The following is a 19,033-nucleotide window of genomic DNA, read 5'->3' as shown; positions in this document are numbered from 1 at the left end:
AACAATAGTCACAGCATTCCCTTTGGTCAAGAGGATATAGTGCACTGAAGTGGCAGATGAAGAAGACCAGATAAATTACAAAACTTCAACAGAGACATGGTTTGAGCTTCAACAGAGACATGAAACATTGCCTAAGCTGTACCTGGAAAGAACAGGAAAAAGCTCTCAGAAAAGATGTTTGATCAAAGATGTAAAGAAATCTGATATATATTAACGAAATGAGTAGATCAAAACAGTTAAAATAACTCCCATTTATTGAACCTTATTCTGTGCCTGCAACTTGTACAAAGGGCTTTCTAGGCATTATCTCATTTAACCTCTATAAGTAGATACTGAGCAATTCTATTTTCCAATTGAAGGCTGAGGCTCATGAGGTTAAGAATTTGTCTGGATTTGCACAGGCAATAAAGATTTAAAAAAAAAAACAGCATTCTAGATTATTTAATGCTCAGACTCTTAGCCCAGCTTTTATTATAATAAAACTTGTTAATGGAAAAAAAAAAGAGTCAAATCATGGGTTATTCCTCATATGCCATGAATTCTCATGTGAAACAGCCTATAGCAAAGACAAAGGAAGCCTCAGGCAAAGAGATACGGTGTTATCTTTGAGGAATGACAAACACTCCCACACACTCCTACGTACCCCCAGCCACATGCTCACCCCACACCAAAGCTCATATTTATCCTTCTGTAGTTGGAGAATTTCAGGGTCTGCTTCCCTCTCTAATTAGAATAGGGTATACAGATCTCTTTCCAAAATCTCTTTAAAATATGGTTCCACTTGGAATCAGCTTGTAGTTCTTCAAGCCCTTCTCAACCGTTTTAAGTTAATCTTCAGAACCTCCCCACAGGTGCATCTGTGCACACTAAACGCACATACACACAAGTGCACACACATGCCCACACACTCAGAAAGAAGCACCAAAGAAAGATCTTCAACAGTCACCAGGATTATACGTATAAGGTGTGACTGAGGAATACTGGTCCCTAATGAGGAGCTAAGACAAACTATTTGAAGGTGAAGCTTTCAGATCAAAACTTTGAATTTCCTCTCAAAATCTGATCAACTCTGCTGTAGAAACAGATTATTTGGGGTGTTTCATTCTCTGCAGATTCAGAGCACTGTTTGGGCAACTTCTCAGAGGTGAAATTATGCTTAACGTGATCTGTGGAGAAGTCACTGTATAAAAGTGAGAGAAAGAAAAAGAGAGAGAGAGAGAAGGTGGGAGGAAGGGAAGGAGCAAGAATCGGGGAAGAGAGTAGGGCAGAGGAGGCTGCTTGTTCTCTGAGGGGATTAAACGTAGCAACCGAATAAAAAAATTCAGCAACTGAAGAAAAAAATAAATTATAGGGAAACAAAATCTGTTTTCGAGGTTTCTTTTCCATGAAGACAAAGGAGGAAACTTCTTACTTTGCCTCCGTTCTGCAGGACATCACCCTGGAGGGAAAGTCCCGGAGGACAAAAAATATCTTTGCCCCAATTTGAAATGCCGATTGAAGTGCGAATAGATGAAGAAATGGAGATCTTCTCATGGCCCAGAGACAGCAGACTTGATTCAGCCAGGAGACCAGGATGAAATGAGTGACTTCGCTGTATATTCTTTATGCTTTATTCTGTATATTCTTTAAGAGAACGGGCAGGGATCCTGTCGGAGTGGCAGGCAGTTATCAGTACCATTGTATCAAGGTTTGTGAATCAGATTGTGAAATGAGAATGGGGCTTCAGGCTGGTTTATCTGAGGAGGTTAAGAACCCCTTCCGGGAAGAAGCTAATCCCCACAGGACTGAAGAAAGACGTGGCATTGTGTAAAACATGACCACAATTTATGGCACATTTTCTGGTGGAGATCTCAGGCAGCCCCTGAGGGGTTTCACAGAGCTGTGATTCCATGTTAATTGATGCAAAGGGTGCTGCTTTCCAGATGACCTTGTGCCTCTTTGAATGAGGCAGACACACTTACCACATGTGATCATGTTTATTACACATGCCTTACCATCATGTAGCATTCGCCGCCCTTTCCCAGTAGCACAGAACCCGACAAGGACACACCCTATAAAAAAAAATAGAAACTCTGGGAATTTAGTCATCTTTAAAATGATGGCAAAGCACAGCACTCACCACGAAAGGTTGTTGTAAGTGAAGGAGACTAATGCATGAAAAATAGAGTATCGGGCATGCACTAAACATCTGTAAGTAGGACTATCATTTGCATTTTCTGAAAGCATTACGGATGGGTGTATTAGGTAGACTTCTCTCCTTGGGCATATTCAGCTGAGATGTTTCAGGCACCTATTTTGTACACAATGCTAAAATCTTTCCCACGTGAGTTTCCATCCTCACAGCATTTCTGTGAGGTTGGCATTATCATTTCTACTTAAGAGCTAGGAAAATCAAAATAATTTTGATTACCAGACAAAATAATTTTCCCTTAGTCACTGAGCTCTAAAGTTGTAAAACATTTGGAGTGTGCTCACCTCTCTGACACATGGACACCTGCACTCCATCATACCGTGTTCAGACCTTTGACATACATGAATTTTTATAGCCCAAGCATATTCTAGCTACCGGTGTTCCGATAGACCAGCTCTCCAAAGAACAAGCCCTGATGTGTCATCTTTGCCAGTTTTGGTGGCATAAACACCCTCCCCATGGCTAATTTCAAGCGACCACAGCCACCTTGGACAAGTCTTCAGTACTTAACAATCTGCTCTCTCTAGCCATTATAAAGCGATGGATAGGGAGAGGTTGGTAAAAGGGTACAAATTTTCAGTCATAAGATAAATAACGCCTGGGAATCTAATGAAGAACATTGTGACTATAGTTGATAACACCATATTGTACCATGGAAATTTACTAAAATTTGAGGGTCTCACCAAAAAAGGGGGGGAAGGAGTAACTATTTGAGGTAGTGGATGTGTTAATTACCTCAGAGGGAGGACTTTTTTGACAACATACACATATATCAAATCATCGTTTTGTACACTTTAAATATCTTATGGTTTTGTGAATTATAACTCAGTAAACTAAAAAAATAAAATGAGATAATAATAAAAAATAAAAAATTAATTATTATCTATTAAAAATAATAAAAACAGGGGCATCTGGGTGGTTCAGTCAGTTAAGCATCCAACTCTAGACTGTGGTTCAGGTCATGATCTCAGGGCACTGAGATCAAGCCCCGCATTGGGATCTGTGCCTCGCATGAAGTCTGCTTGAGATTGTCTCTCTCTCCCTCCTCCCCAACCTCTGTCAAGTAAATAAATAAATCTTAAAATAAGAACAGTAACAATAAAAACCGATCCATTTAGCACTAAAATTTGAACTTCCAACCAGTAGTCTTCAACCTGGACTATAGTACTGTCATCTGAGAAGCTTTCCAAAAATGTTTGTTGGCAAGTCTACAGTGCAGTTCTATCAGAATCTCTGAAGATGGGATCGGATCATCCGTATTTCTTTTCTTTTGTTTTTTTTTTTTTTAAGATTTTATTTATTTATTTGACAGACAGAGATCACAAGTAGGCAGAACGGCAGGCAGCAAAAGAGCAGGAAGCAGGCTCCCTGATAAGAAGAGAGCCCGATGCGGGGCTCGATCTCAGGACCCTGAGATCATGACCTGAGCCTAAGGCAGTGGCTTTAACCCACTGAGCCACCCAGGCGTCCTGAGTCATCCATATTTCAATGTGCCCACAACCACAATGGCGGGAGTTAAAGGCTGATGTGATGGATGCTTCTTTCTGTCTATTGCTGGCTGTGTTTTTTCTCGTTCCAGCCCCCTGACCTCAGAGTTGCAACACTGGAGCCACCCTGGCAAGGTGGAAATGTGTCAGGGGGCCAGATCTGCACCAGGACAGAGACAGCCTATAAATCAGGCGCAACCGACAGCAGAGAGGCGTGAGGCAGGTGACATGAGGAGACCAGTGACTCAGAAACAAGACAAGCACCCGAGAGCAAGGAAGGAGTCCAACAGACGCAGGGAAACGGCTGAAGGAGCTGAGGGGACACAGGTGCTAAGTGATGGATGATCGGATGGGGGCCGCCCAGGCTCAGGGTGGGAATCACGTGGATCGGAACTCAACCCCCTGCCCACCACTCCTCACGGTGCACCTGCGGGCAGCTTGTTGAAATTCTCTGTGCCTCAGTTTCCTCCCTTCTAAACAAGAGCAATGTTACCTCATGTGAAAGAATCAGTGATATAACAGAACCTATCACATAATCAAATCCAGTAATATTGGGCTTTAAAAAATGGTCTTATCCCTGTTACAAAAGCCCATGCTGCCTCACACAGGAGAGACTGTTTTTATTTTACTTGATCCCGTTTTTCCAAGTTCAGGCCGAAAGAGATCATGGATTGATTTCGAGACCATTGGATTGATCACCTTCTTAACTATGTGGCACACTGTCGTTCATCCATCCATGGCTAGCACTCTTTTCAGATTGTCTTCCAGCTTCTTTCTTGCTCCAGTGCCATTCTCTTTCCCATGCGGACACCACACTCTGGTATGTAGGGTACGGACTTCCAATCTGCACGTATGTTTATGCAATGGCCCTTGTATCTACGCAAAGTACAAATATGGCTTTACAGAGACATCAATACCATCGTCTTAGCTTGGGCTGCCATGACAAAATACCACAGACGGGGTGGCTTCACCAACAGATGTCTCTCACCATTCCAGAGACTCAAGCCCATGGTCAAGGTGTCGGCAGGGTTGCTTTCTTCTCAGGCCTCTGACTGGTTTACAGATGGCGGCCTTTCGCTGTGTCCTCGCGTGGTCTTTTCTCTGCGTGAGCACATACCTGATCTCTAAATTTCTCCTTCTTTAAGGACCTCAGTCAGATTGTATTGGGGTCCAGCCTAAAAACTTCATTTTAGCGTAATTACCTTTTTTGAGTCGTTAGTTCTAAAGATGGTTACCTACCAAGGTCCCTGTGGCAAGTCTTCAGCATATGAATCTGGGGGAAACACAATTCAGCCTATAGTAATCATTGTTTTATTGTGGTGGATTATGGTGGATTATGGTGGATTATGGCAGCCAGTGAACCACACACATACCTCCTTGGGTCTACGCTCTCATGTACTCTCTTCTCCAGCGACTCCAGCTTTGGCACATAACTTGCCCTGGGTAATGGAACATGAGCAAACATGATCAAGCAAAGGCTTAACAACATTCTGTGCTTTGGGGCTTGACCTTTCTTGCTGCTGGCACGTCTCCTGCTACAAGTTGTTGCAAACATGAATGAGACCTCCCAGAAGGAAGGAGCCAACATCAATGTCCAGAAGGGCAGGTGAAGCCATCTTAGACAACCTTATAACAACTGCTCCAATTGCCAGCCAGCTGCAGGGGAATGAGTGAGCCCAGAGGAGATCGGCAGAAATGCCCCGCGCATCCCCACACAAAACGGGGACTCCCAGCCTTGCGAGCTAATGAACAGCTGTTACAAGCCGGTAAGTTTGAGCTGGTTTGTTAGCAGCAACAGATCTCATTCTGTGATCTCATTCTATTTCCTACTATTTTTCATTGAACATTTTGTATTTGAGACATTCCTATTTGTAGATCTGTTTCACTCCTTCTGGCTGCTGCACGGCATTTGCCAATACACATGTTGTACTTTACATACTCCTTCTTCTAGGGATGGACGGGGCACTGCCTCCAGCTTTTTATGCTACACATATTCTCGTAGATTCTCATCAACCACCTGTGTGAGAGGGTCTCTAGATACACTACTCAGAAATGAAGTTGTTGCGTTATAGGGAAAATGATTATTTAACCGCACTAAATATTGTTGGATTGGTCTTCAGAATAGCTATAGCAATTTATACTCCTTCCAGAACTGAAGGAGGGTCATCCAGGGGCTTTTATGTTTCTTATTAGAGTAGGAATTATTCCCTGATGGTGGCTAGCTTTCGGCATGCAAGAGAAAGTAAGTACAAGTCCCTAGCTGAAACAGCAAAGAGTGGTCCAGAAATCAAAACCTAGCTATTGCCACAGGCAGATCTTAACACTTTCCCTCTACTTCTCATCTTCACTAGCCTTACTTGGAATTGGCATACTGTTGGGTTGTTGTTGTTGTTGTTGTTATTCACCTGATACATGATCAAATTCAGTTTTCTGTTCTCCAGTGTCAGACTATCATTTTTTGACTTTTAACATTTTTACTTCTCTGTTATAAAAGAACTAAGAGGTAACCAGAATTTACTGGTAACAGACAATTTTGTTAAAACAATTTGTTTGAGTTCTTTAGGCTGAAATCATCTGAAGATTTTTTTAAAAAGCAGTTTTTTATAACAGAAAATTACATTATATTTTTAAAAAGATAAATATCATGATACAGAGTATGTGGAAAATAATTATACTATAATGTTAAGAGAAAAAATCAGTATACAGAGTATGCAATGAATAATCACAAGTATAATGACTAGAGCATTTACTATAAGGATATTTGTCAATACAAACTGCTTAGACTTGGGTCCTAAGGCTTTGCTAAGCAAGAGGGCAGAAGCAGCTCAGGCCCAAAGCCTGCCTAAGGTTAGGATTATTATAGGAGTTCTTTCTCACAGTAAGCATGACCCTGAAGGATAGGGGCAAACCAGATCAAAACCATCTGTCATCCTCCCACACCACAGACATGTGTCGCTTAGCACAGGCCAGGAAGCCTCAGGCTACTAAGGCACTCTGGAGGAAGACACACTTACCTTTGACCTCAGGGAATCTGAACAAATATTTCTCAAGTGCAATGACCAGGAAGTTGGCAAAGATAACCAGCTGTACAAGGATGCAAGACCACATGAAAGAAAACCAACAAAAGGAATAGACAGCTGAATTACACACTAATTATAAAATAACCAGGACCATTACACCTACAGAAATAAAAAGCAAGCTGGAAAATATTCAGTGGCAACAGAAAGCTAGACGAAGTGATATAGTATGTCTGAAAAAAAAAAAAGACCAAACAGAACTTCTGGATATAAAATACACAGTAAAAGGAATTAAGAGCTTAGTAGTGGTATTGGACAACAGATTAGACATAACTGAAGGGTGACTAGGAAAGAAGATGACATTTTTCTAGTGTCTGTTATTGGGGCTGTTGTAACAGAATACCACAGAAGGGGCAGCTCATAAACAACTGAAATTTATTTCTCACAGTTGTGGAGGCTGGGAGTCCAAAGTCATGGTACCAGCAGATCCAGTGTCTGCGGAGGGCCTACTTCCTGGTTCCTAGATGGCAACTTTTGCTGTGTCCTCACATGCAGAAAGGAAATCTTTTTGTAAGGGCACTAATCCCAATCAGGAGGGCTTGCTCTAATGAGTTACCTAATCATCTCCCAAAGGCCCCACCTCTTAATACCACCACCCTGGGGTTAGGATTTCAACATATGAATTTGGGAGGAATGCAAGCATTCAAACCCTATAGGCACATACAACTCAGAGACAGAAGGAGACACAGAAAGACCTGTGATTATAGTCTCAGAAGGGGAGGAAAAAAAATGGGACAGAGACAATATTTGAAGAGCTAAGATTGAAGACTTTTTCAGAATTGATAAATGGAACTAACCCACAGATTCAGGCTCAGAATACCCAGGCAGGATAAATAAAAATAAATTACTATCTATATGCAACATAGCCAAACTGTGACAAAAGACAAAGTGACAAAAACAAAGAAGGATGGATGGATGGATGGATGGATGGATGGAAGAAAGGAAAAAGAAAAGAAAGAAAGAAAGAAAGAAAGAAAGAAAGAAAGCAAGCAGGCTGGAGGGAGGGAGGGATAGGTAACTGACTTCACCAGTAACAACGAAATGCCCATGTACTAAAAGAAAATTAATACAAACCTAAAATTCTACCTTCACCAAAATTATCTCTGGAGAATGAGGGTGAAGTAAACACTCTTCAAACACTCCAAAACCAAATTCATGATCAAACATCTCACTGACAAAGGATGTAATTCAAACAAAAGGAAAGGGATCCCAGATGGAAAACTGATGTGTAAGAGGGAATGAAGAGCCAAAAATGTGATAAATATGTAGGTAAGTGCACACAAAATAATGTCTGGTCACATAAATGCATATAAATAATGTTGTACATATGCATATGCATAATCCACAAAAGCACAACCCTGGAGAGTTAGAATACCATACCAATAAGGTAAGGAGAGGGGAAACTGTTGAAGTATTCTAAGATCTATCAAGAAAGAGGGGAAATAATTTTATTAAATTTTAATTTTTAATAAGTTAGGTGTGCATGTTGTGATTTCTATGGTAACTACTAACATAGTCATGGAAAAATAACAGAATGAAAATAGAATATCTAAATTAACAATTTGATACTTCTATGCATATAAATAGCAGCTGAACAGTTAAGTAAATGGATGGATACTGGGAGTCAGGTTTTTCACTGTTGGAGCCTGAGTCGACAGATAAGCAGGGGAAGAAGCTAGAATGATCCATGCAGTTAGGTGCAAAACTTGGAAACACAAGTAAGATTTCATGTTTAGCTTAAAATAGATACATATGTTCACATAATAGCAATATTTAGAGATATGTGCACAGTGGCTAATACACACACATATTTCTTTGCTCTTCCAGCTAAGAGGAAGTAAAAGAAATGATACTCCAGTAGCAATAAGCACATATAGAGCCCTGATTTTCATTCCTAATATCATTCTCCATTAAAATGAACCAGGGCTGTTTGGAGACATGGTCAATTCTAGTATCAACAAGGGATATACATAGGATGAACCTGTAATATCTTGTATTGCCAGAAAGTAAGGAAGTGTTCAAACACACACACACACACACACACACACTGATAAGATTATGTCAAGGAGACACAGGACACAACTGAAAGTGTTACCAATGGCCAAAGATGCCATAATTTGAGCCATAAAGTAGTATTGTATTACAGTCCAAAATACAAAATTAATATCCATGGAAAATAAGAGAAAAAATTGTGCAGAAGGAATCCAAATAATGGTTGTAGCCACTCAACCATGAAGGAGGGGGGAGTATACCTTCCCACTGTTTAGGTGTGAACTGCCCATAATATGTTCCTTCCAAAGAAGACAATGTGGAAAGAAGGGAAAAAGAGTAACTTTACAGCAATGGAATGATGAATACTTCCTTAGTCAGGTAACCAAGGTCAACATCAACAGTCACAAATCATCTGAGGGGTATATACCTTTTTTTAGATGACATGATGATGGTATCACTTTGTCTCTGCAATCTTCCTCCTCAAAACCCACAGCCCCAATCTAATCATGAGAAAAACATCAATAAAATTTCCAATAGAGGGATGTCCTACAAAATACCTGACCAGGACTCCTCAAAACTGTTAAGGTCATCAAACACAAGGAAAGTCTAGGGGCGCCTGGGTAGCTCAGTCAGTTGAGCATCCCACTCTTGGCTTCAGCTCAGATCCTGAGAAGGAGCCCTACATCAGGCTCCATGCTCAGTGCAAAGTCTGCCTGAGATCTCCGCCCCTCTGTTCCACCCCACTGCTCACTCTCTCTCTCTAAAAGAAATAAGTGAATAAAAACTTAAAAAAAAAAAAAAAGGTCTAAAAAATTGTCACAGCCAAGAGGAGTCTGAGGCATGACAACTAAATGTAATGTGTTGTCATAGAATGGATTCTGGAACAGAAGAAGGACATTTGATGAAAACTAAGAAAATCTGAGTAAACTATGGACTTCAGTTAATAATAATGTATCAGTATTGGTTCATTCATTGTAACAGATGTTGCAATTAGTGTATAGTTTAGGTAAGCTTGCACAGATAGTAAAACTATAAAAATTACAGTGATTATCAGAAGGAAGGGAGGAAGTTGCAATCACAAGAACCATGGAGGTATTTTCTGGGGTGTTTATAATATTGTATTTCCTGACCTAAATGATGGGTATTAGTATTAAACAAATGCTTGATTTAGTAATATTCATTAAATTGTATTACTATATATTAACCTATACACATGTTTTATATACTTTTATCACCATAAAAATGTAAAAAAAATGGTATGAAATGCATTTCTCTGAATGGTGAAATCATGGATATTTTTTTCCTTTTCCTATGTTTTAAAATATTTTCTAATTTTTCTGCAATGCTCCTAAAAGCCATTTACTATTTGAGAAGAATAAACTCGACTTGTTAAAGAAGGAGAAAAAATCAGACTGTCAAGGAGTATCTGGCGAGAAATGGTCTTTTTATTTCCATGTACAGCTTTTTGTTGTGCTAAGAGTTGACTAGAAATTTGCCAGTTATGGTCATTTAATTGCATACCAAATGGAAATGTAAGGTAGAGTACAATGCCTAAAAAATCTAGAAATGCTATATTATAGTTTGCCATAAGTCATTCTAATGCCTTAAAAGACTGTTTTCATAATTCCCAGTTTGGAAATCAGCTAACAAACAACAAAAATACAATGACTTTGGAGAAGACACAATGACCCACAGAAAAGACGGCAAAAAGTTGCTTATCATTTCCCAGCCTCCATTTAGAAGCAATTAAGCATCTGGCCCTGTGCTTTCGTTTGTAATGTCAAATACCAGAGGGGAAATTATATGTGAAATAGACAACAACCTCAGCTTGATTTTGTGCAGGCATTTCAAGGGAGCCGCTCCACAAGATGTTCATCCTTACAGAAGTCTGATATTGAAGAATATTTTTGATTATATGTGACCTTCTGCAAGTCACAGAGGTCTCCCTGGACCCCTATGTCCTCATCTGTAAAATGAGGGCTCCAAGAAATGACCTCTAAGGACCCTCCCAGCAACATACAGGAAGCCTATCTCTGGCTGAAGCCTAGCCTATACAGGAGGCTAGGTCTTATGCTAAAATCAATGGTGATGATAATAGCATTGAAGAGTCGGTAACATTTTAATCTGTAACAATGTTTTTCAATTTATGTTCATTTTATCCTCTACAACCTCTGTTTTTGGCAGAAATAAAAATGTCATTATATCTGCCTTGAAATGAGAAAGCTGAAATGAAGTAGATATTGACATAATGCAATAAAAAGTAAAATAATACAACATTCCAGTATTCTAAAAGCTAGGACCTGGGCTCTAAGCATTCTGGACCTCAAGGTTTTTGTTGTTATGTTTTGTTGTTGTTATTTTTGTTTTTCCTCTTCTGTAAAATTAGCAGGTAAAACGAGGCTAGATGATCTCTCTGGTTCTCTTATTTTACGACTACAGCAAATTCACATTCAAGTAAGTAGAGATGCTTAGCACAAAAGCAAGGTCCTAAATATAAAAATAGCCTTCCCTAATCAATGGGCACCTTATAGATAGCTCAGAAAACGTTGATGTGTGTGGAAATCAATGCAGAGTAATGACACTGGATCCAGGTGGTTCTTAAATCTCTCCAAATTTACTTAAAAATTAAGTTAAAATTAAGATTAAAACTAAAAAAATTAAAAAGGTCATTCTTTGTTGCATTATTCTTTATTAGTTTGAATGTATCTTCTCTCCCCTGTTTAATTATATACCTTGCATTCCAAGCTCCACCATTAATTATCTCTTGACCCTGGACAAATTCTTTAAACTCTCTGTGTGTCAGTTTCTTCATACAGTTGTTGTGGGGACCAGAATGAGTGTGCATGCGTCTGTGTACAGGACACAGATCAGTGCAGAGGGCAAAGTGAGCCCTGTATGTATTTGCTATTATTGTAATCTTCTTAAGGAAAAGGACACTGTGAATAGATATGTTTAAATAAATGGTTATCTTATAAAGGAATTGATTTCTTGAAGGAAGTAAATTCAATTAATAATAGAGGCATATAGCTCATAGAGTTAAAAACCCACAACTGCTCACTTCCTAGGAAAATGGATTGCCCTGACTTAGCAGAACCAATGAATTCAGTCTTTGCTCACACAAATACATTGACAAGTTGCTGATTTTCATGCTTATTTTTCATTTTCCCAACACCTTCGCCCTTCTTCTGGCAACCACCTACCGCCATCTGACAACTTCATCCAGCTGGCTACCAGGAGAGCTCCTAGACTCAGGCACCTCTCCTGAGTTAAGCCAACCAAAGGGCTGGCATGGGAACCTTGCAAACTAAAACCAAGAAAGAAAAATCAGTCCTTGAGTGGTTTCCTGTAGGATAAGATGTGCAAGCTGGATTTATATTCTACTTTTTTCATAATGGAGCCTAGAGAAACGGAGGGACCACTTAACACATAAAAGGGGGGACGAAAGAAACTTTTATGTAGAGAGAATAAAAGGGCACCTGGGTGGCCCATTGGGGTAAGTGTTTAACTCTTGATCTTTGGCTCAGGTTGTGATCTCAGGATTGGGAAATCCAGCCCTATGTTGGGTTTTGTGAGCACTGAGTGTGGAGCCTGTTTAAGATTCTCTCTCTCCCTCTTTCCCTCTGTACCTCAGGCCTTCTCTCCCTCAGCAAAGGAAGGGAGGGAGGGAGAAAGAGAAGGAGGGAGAGAAAACTAAGATAAAAGAAATAGAAATTGAATTCTGAGAGCGTCTGGGTCTCTGATCCCAGAAACTGGTCATATTTGTGTCCCCAGGTTCTGTGAGACATCCCAGTATCCTTAAAATAAATCCCTCTTTTGTCTAATTTAGCTAGAGTGACTTTCTTCCATTTGTACCTGAATGACCCTAAATAATATTGCGTCCACCCAAGACAGCTACTCTCAAAGGTCATCGTTCATGTAGGTGTAATTGAGGCTATACCCAGAATTCTGTAGTTACTTAGGTTTTATTTTTACTTTAGAAAAGTCTTCATCTGAGATGTAATACCCAGATGTTCAGTTCTTGAAAAAGATAAAAAAGGGAGTTTAGTGAAATTACAGAAGGCCAAAGTCTAAAGCTTTCATAAGGCCCGCAGTCAGTAAGAAGAATTAACGAAAGAAGCAATTAGTCCAGGTACAAGCTGGTTGGTTCTCCAGTTCAGCTCTGAGCTTCTGGCTTCAGGATAAAGTGATAATTCAGCCTCGAGTGAGTACTGCACGTTTAAGGACTCTACCCTCTCACATGTGGGTGCCAGACCCCCATGGACAACCATGATCTCAGAAAAAGGAGTCTGAGATAAGGAAAAAAGAAAGATGAATTAAAAAAACAAAGCTTTTTTTGTGACGTCTCAAGAAGTCTTAAGCCATATTTCCACAATCCCAACCAGGCAATCAGAAGACAAGCCCCCAGGGACAGTGCTGATGGAGGAGGAAGATCCCGGGGCCAGGCTTGGAGCTGTTCCCAAGAGTGACCATGTGTCATCCCTTCACAAGCAGAGGTTATGTTATGTTCTCCACTGTCCAGAAGAGTGTAAAATATTGCTCTAACAGGCACTTTCTAGAACTGACAAACCTAATCTGGGTTTAATGGTTTCCTCCTTATCTCCACAATAAAGTTGCCCAAAAAAAAAAAAAAAAAAAAAAGTCAGGAAGACTTACCATTCGAGTCACGGCAATAATTAATATGACTGTTGCTAATATGGCTTTAGACTCCATATTTCAAAAGGGAAACCAGGCAGCCTGCCTCCTTCAGTTGCTATGGTCTATCTCACTGCCCCATCCGACTGAAGGTCAGAAACTTAAACCAGCCTGCAGAGTGAATATTTCAAGAAAACAGGAGTAGCAAAGCTTTTGCTTAACCAAAGCCTCCTAGGTTGGGATCCTGCTGTCAGTCTTGTGACCTGTAAATAAGCACTAGGCAATATTAGCCGTTCGCTTCCATTATGACAAACAGCCTTTGTTCATTTCTTGGATCACTGCCTTCAAAAGTGTGACTCCACTTGTTTTTTTTTTTTTTTAAAGATTTTATTTATTTATTTGACAGACAGAGATCACAAGTAGGCAAAGAGGCAGGTGGTGGGGGAGGGGGGAAAGCAGGCTCCCCGCTAAGCAGAGAGCTTGATGTAGGGCTCGATCCCAGGATCCTGAGATCATGACCTGAGCCGAAGGCAGATGCTTTAACCCACTGAGCCACCCAGGCACCCCTTGATTTTTTTAAGGTTTTATCTATTAAATTAATCTTTATACCCAACATGAGGTTCAAACTCATGACCTGAGATCAAGTTGCATGCCCTACCAAGTGAGCCAAGCAGTTGCCCCAAGTGGTTTGTTTAATTGTCCTTTTGCAAGGTATAAAAGCCCAAAATTTCATACCATAACAAAGGAGAAGAGAGAAAGGGGTGGTCAGTCTCAGGAAAGCACTTGAGTGGAGGCGGAGGGGAGAGAGTGATCATAAGAGATTCCGTAGCAGAAACTTTCACTCAATTTAAAGACCTCCAGAAGATACACTTACTTATCTCAACTAGTTACGAGAAAAATATGTCATGATCATGTGTCCCTCCTGATATGAACTGTTGCAGTGGCTAGAACAGGGGATGGTTATAAACACTAAGATGCATATAAATAGGAAGTTATAGCTACTTTTTAAATTCACCTGTCTTATAAGAGTTCTCATGTTAAGCTCATCAATCCTGCCTTTAAAGTCATACTCCTTCAGGAAACAGACTGGCTAAAGAGTCTATGAAACTCTAACTCAACCCTGCAGTTCTTCTGGGTTGGTGTCCCTGGTTCCTAAATTCAAGGCTGAACCCCCAGCTCCACTCTGACCACTTAAATGACCTTGGACAAGTCACTGAATCTCTCCAAGCTTCACAACCACCATTCAAAAATTCAAAAACAAAAAGCAAGAAAGCATAAAGGCCTAAGAGAGCTGTTATATGCTTTCATATTCATTCTTTCAACCAGCAATTACGATTCAATGTGATAACTGCAATAAATGTGAACAAAATCCTGTGGCACAAAGAAAGCGGCACGGTGGATACTGTCTGGAGGAACTGGATGGGCGCTCAGGGAAGGCAGGGAGCGCTGTGCACGTGGAGGCTGGAGAGGGAGGATGGGCCCAGATCTGGTGCACTTGGAATCGAATGGGAAACTGCATGGGGAGACATTTTCTCAATTGTAAAATGAACATGAACATCTGCTTTATGAGGACTTCTTTTCCTCTTTTCTTCCCTGGTCTTCCTAAAGTGCTTCTGGAAATGCCAAATTCTCCCATCAGGGTTTCAACAAAGAGAAACTTCAAAGCCTTCAAGACTGTGCTGGAGCCTCAGCTCCCCATACTTGCCCTGGGAACCCCCGTCCTCCAGGGATGATGATACGTACTAGGCAAAAATGTGAAGGATGGGAAAGATCACTCATTTATATGAAATGCTTGGCACATTCTCAGTGGTCAATAAATGGTAGCTATTAGCATATTTTTATTAGCAATAATGTATCCAAAGTGCCAAGATCAATGCCTGGCACAGAGGAGATGTTAATAAATCCCCTTCCTTTTCCTTGGAGGTGAAAAGGGCAGCTTCTGAATTAGCATTGTTTGAAAAGAGATCAGAATTCTACTTCCCCTGATGATTCTTCCCCATCTGAAATTTCTACTCTCATTCCATAGGTTATGGGGAAATGTTTCCAATGTGTGTTTTTCAGACAAATTATCTTTATGATCTGAATATGTATTAGACACAGAGAGAGAGAGAACCATGCAGCATTTCCCAAACGTAAGTGACCTCAGATGACTTTCCTTTGTCAAGCGACTCCGAGAAGAGGCAGATCAGGCTTTATCTGCTGGAGGCCCCTGTTAACACTCAGGCATCCTATCCAAAAGAAGATAAAACTTGAACATCTTACAGTAATAGTGATTATGTCTACAATTCAGTGTCCTTCTATGCTTAGAATATTGAATGCATTATTTCATTCAATTAATGTTCATTAAGGTCTTAAGATCATAATGGCCACACTTAACGATTTTATTTATTTGAGAGAAAGGGAGAGAGCATGAGCAGGGATGGGGGGCAGAGGGAAAGGGAGAAGTAGACTCCTTGCTGAGCAGAGAGCCCAATGCAGGGCTTGATCCCAGGACCCTAAGATCATGAACCCAAGTCGAAGGCAAATTATTAACTGACTGAGCCACCCAGGTGTCCCAATACTGGCCACATTTATATAATACTTTATACTGTTAGATAACCATCACGTCATTTATCCATTGACATAGGGATGCACACGCTGGACATGTAACTCAAGGCACAAAACCAGAAGAAACGCTTCACAGGGAAATTGAAAGATGCTTATGAAAAATATGATGACTTACTAGGGCATCCTCTGAATTTCCTGGGCAGACCTGAAACAAGGTGCAATTACCTTTGGAGAGCTGGTTATGATACAATAGAGGGTAGGACATACAAGGAGCCAATCTCAAGACTCTGGGCAGCTCATACAAAAATGTTTGTCAAAAACCCTAAACAAAAGAAGTCCCTTTTCCTGCCTACACTGAGTCCCTAATTGGACATGGAGCCTCTGGAGGTTAGTGATGAAACTAGTCTTAGCAATAGTAGCTTGCCACATGAGCCCTCCTCTCCTCCCCAAAAGACCAGAAATTTGCTGCCCAAACTGTCCCTAATTGGACTAAACTTGTCCAGGGAATGGGTTCACCTGCTGCTCACCACGCTTATTTAGTTATTCCCTTGTTAAACCAATTCTAGGTCCACTTCACTTACTGCTTTTCGATTTAACAAATGAGACAATATGGCTCCTTTGTCAGATTTGCAAAGTCACACAGACACAGTCCTACAGATATAGTCCTACAATATCTTAGACCGCAAAATCAACAAGGTAGGGCCGCAGCCGGGCACCATGTGTCATTGTCATTGACAGCACCTGCAGATGGCTTTGTTTTCCTCCCTTGGGCACAGTCACACTAATATAACATTGAGGACTTTATTACTTTTCCTGCATGCTTGCTTGTCTTCTCAGGGAAGAGAGGATTTATAGGACCTCAAGAACCTCCATGCCCTGAGACCTTCCCGGCCATCACTCAGCAAGTGCCAAGTCTCTGAAACCAACAAGACACCAGCCCAGATAACTGATGCTCAGGCTACAGGCTGCTAAACCTCTTCATGAAATACTTTACCGCATATGGTCCAGTGGAATGATAAGCTATCACACAGCCTCCAAAGGGGATTATGAGGAAAAGAGTATAAGAAGTGTAAAACAATTTTTTGATGGAAGAATATTTAAAACAGAAAAATTCAGAGTGTCTCATAGATTCTGGATACAACTCTGCAAAAGTAGCTATGCAAGTGGTATTTAATAGGTAATGTGAAAGTCATTATTATACTAGTATGTATGAAAAGAATTTTTTAATTTATGGTATACACTCTTTAAATGTTTTCAGTTTGATCAACACTGTATAAGATTTTGAACATAAAAGAGTCATAGATTCCATGATAGCTTTTGTAAAGTAAGGAAGTGAATAGCCATTGCTTATATACTACATGCCAAGGGATGTACACACAATATTGCAATTGATGCTTGAAACAAAATTACAAGTTATGAACTATTATCTCCTTCCTCCAGATAACACAAAATAACTTGCTAGCCAAATGACTACAACAGACAGAGGGCTGGTTCTAAATATTTACTCCAACTACAATAAAAGGACCATATATCCATTCCCATTGTCATGTAACATTAATGCCCCTTGACTCTGGGTCCTGCTGCATGACTTGTTCTGGCTGGTGGATGCAAACAGAGACTGCAAAAATGTTTTTGTAGTTGGGCTTGTTTCTTGTGCCTCTGCCCTCACCCGCCTAATTTTCTGGTTCTAAGAAGACAGAACACCCCAGCTGAGCCAACCCTTGGTCAGTCTACCCTCTTCACACCTAGCTCTCATACTGGCCTACAAACACGTGAGCTAAATTAGTCCTTACTGTTTTGCCCACTACTGAGATTTCATGATGTCATGATTTAACATTATTGTGGCCTTTGTCAACTGAAATGATGACTTCATCAGAATTTAAACTCAGCCACTCACTCCAAATCCATAGTCTTTTCTCTGTGTCATACTAGCACACAGTCTAAACTTCTACTAAAATCACACTTGATATACGGAAAATTGGGCCGAACGAAATGGAATAATGAACAAGTTCACCTTTGTCATCTTTCTTTTTTCCCACTATGACCTCCCCTGCTTAAACATTCATGACAATGAATTCTATTAAACCCATTCCAGCACAAGTATCTCCCTGAACTTCTAAAATTGGTTGGGAATAAATTTTACATAGTAATGTCTGCTATTATATAAACAGAATCAGAGTTGTTAAAGATATAGCAGGGAAATGTTAAATAGAGAATTAACTAAGTAAATTGTGGTACATCCAAACAATGTAATATTATTCCTCTGTTTTATGTATTTAAAAAGCTAAATGGGGAAAGGAGCAAGATGGCCGAGGAGTAAGAGATCGAGATAGCATCGGGTCCCATAAATTCAGCTAGATAGTTATCAAACCATTGTGAACACCTACAAACTCAACAGGAGATCAAAGAGAAGAAGAGCAGCAATTCTAGGAACAGAAGAGTAACCACTTTCTGGAAGGTAAGACATGCGGAGAAGTGAATAGAAGGTGATTCATGGGAAGAGAGACTGCCCAGCGCAAAATCTGAACTTTTAGAAGTCTGCTCCCCTGAAGGACAGTGCTCCAGAGACTAAGTGGGGGTGGAGCCCTTGTGGGGCCAGTGTGGTCTCAGGACACACAGGATCACAGAAGGATCGGGGTGTGTGAGTGTGGCAGAGCTCGCAGGTATCAGAGCAGGGAAGCCAGCTGCAGAGATGGAACCAAGGAGTGAGTGCTCAGCTCGGGGTCACCTTTAACCGTGATCTGAGGAACAGTCAGGCCACTGCTCTTCAAGCAGGGACTCCACAAGTGGCAGATCTGGGGAGACTCACCTTCCTCCTTCGGGAGTCTGCGGCAGGAATCTGCTGGGTTTGGAGACTCCAAACGGGGTCATACGCCAGAGAGAGAAACGCTCGGTCAGAAGCCGGGTGAGCTCAGAGCGCGGCCGGAGCCCAGGGAGACGGGAGGGATTGAGCACTTTTCTCTGAGGGCGCACTGAGGAGTGGGGCCCTGAGCTCTCGGCTTCTCTGGCCCAAGACTGGGCGGCCACCATCTTCATTCCCATCCTCTGAACTCTACGGAAAGTGCTCAGGGAACAAAAGCTCCGAGAGCGAACCGAGCAGATGACTT

The sequence above is a fragment of the Mustela putorius genome, unplaced genomic scaffold (assembly GCF_011764305.1).
Source record: "Mustela putorius furo isolate JIRA1106 unplaced genomic scaffold, ASM1176430v1.1 tig00003875_pilon_pilon_pilon, whole genome shotgun sequence".
NCBI lineage: Eukaryota > Metazoa > Chordata > Mammalia > Carnivora > Mustelidae > Mustela > Mustela putorius.
The sequence above is the reverse complement of the archived record's forward strand: the minus strand, read 5'-3'. Positions refer to the sequence as shown.